We start from the raw sequence: 1,320 nt of genomic DNA, 5'->3' as shown, positions 1-1,320 counted from the left end.
CGAGCTCCCGCTCGGACCGTCCCCGCGGCCCCGGCAGTCCCCTGCGCACGGTGCGGGCCACGAGTGAGCCAGGCGGGGTCCGTGTGAACCGTAGCTTACCAAAACCAGCCCCCCCTGTGCCGAGGGTTCGATGTGCCCCGCTGGCTCGCTCCGCGGTCCCCGCGGCCGGCTGCCAGGACGGCCTCCGCCCCGCTCTCCGCCAGAGGGTGGCAGAGGCACAGGCACCGCCGCGCTTTTTGTCTTCCCGGCCACAGGGGAACACCTGGATTTCTGTGACTTGCCCTCAGTGCTGCCATCAGATTACGATTTCATACCAGACATCCTTTTGCTGAAACGAGAAACATCAGGACAACATCTTTTTTTGTACCCCCGACAACCCCAAATCTGTGTTTCTCCACCCCACACCCCGAACATGCTTCGCCAACATTTTGCCGTGGTGACCGCGGTGCTACGTTCCAGCATGTCGCGGTAGCTACGCAGATGCCTAAACCAAACCCTTCTCACAAAGACGGCACGTAAGGGGCTGGGAGGAATCTGCAACGAGACGGGGGGAGGGGAAACAGCCCGATGGAGCCAGAGAATTTCATCCCGTGAGGGTCGTGCTGGGCAGCGCGACGAGCAGCAGGGACGTGTCCTTCTTGAAGGACTCGAGGGAAGAGCGAAAACTTGCAAGCCCTTTTTGGAAAGGAGACCGACCGGCTGACAGCATGAAGTAGCCAAGACGATTGCTTTGCCGAGCACATCTACTGTCTAGGAACTGGACACGTAACGAAAACACCGACAGCACAAAAGCCAGCTTTTAAACATAGCTTTAAAGGCATTAACAGCCCAAGCTGACATGACCTTTTTCCATCTATTCCCGGCTATCGTTTTAAAGGTGGTTTCGGCCAATCGGGCAAAATGTTTGCTCTGTGCAGAGCGTGGGAAATAATAATGTAACTGTAGCTAATTGTCTTTATAAACGTAAACAAACATTCATAGGAAATCGCGGCAGGATTGCAGTGCAAAGAGTCAACGAAAGATCGCGCAAAGAGCTCCTAAGCCCCCAGTCACTGCAAGGCACGACCCGGCTGGCTCTGTGCCCGGCGGGCACACAGCGTGTGCGCTCAGTCCTTCCCCTCCGGCCTTCCAGAAGTGCGTGTGTCTGGAGTAAATAGACATGTTTTAACATAGGTATCTACATCCTCGGAGAAGCCGAGGCCCGTCAGGGGAAGGGGCCAGACGACGACGGCTTTCCGCGGCACGCGGGAAGGAAGAGTCGTCCCGGCACCTCGATCCCCCCGCGGCGCGGCGCCTCCCGCCCCTCCGCGCCCCGCTCGG

The sequence above is a fragment of the Aptenodytes forsteri genome, unplaced genomic scaffold (genome assembly GCF_000699145.1).
Source record: "Aptenodytes forsteri isolate BGI_AS27 unplaced genomic scaffold, ASM69914v1 Scaffold257, whole genome shotgun sequence".
Classification (NCBI taxonomy): Eukaryota; Metazoa; Chordata; class Aves; order Sphenisciformes; family Spheniscidae; genus Aptenodytes; species Aptenodytes forsteri.
The sequence above is the reverse complement of the archived record's forward strand: the minus strand, read 5'-3'. Positions refer to the sequence as shown.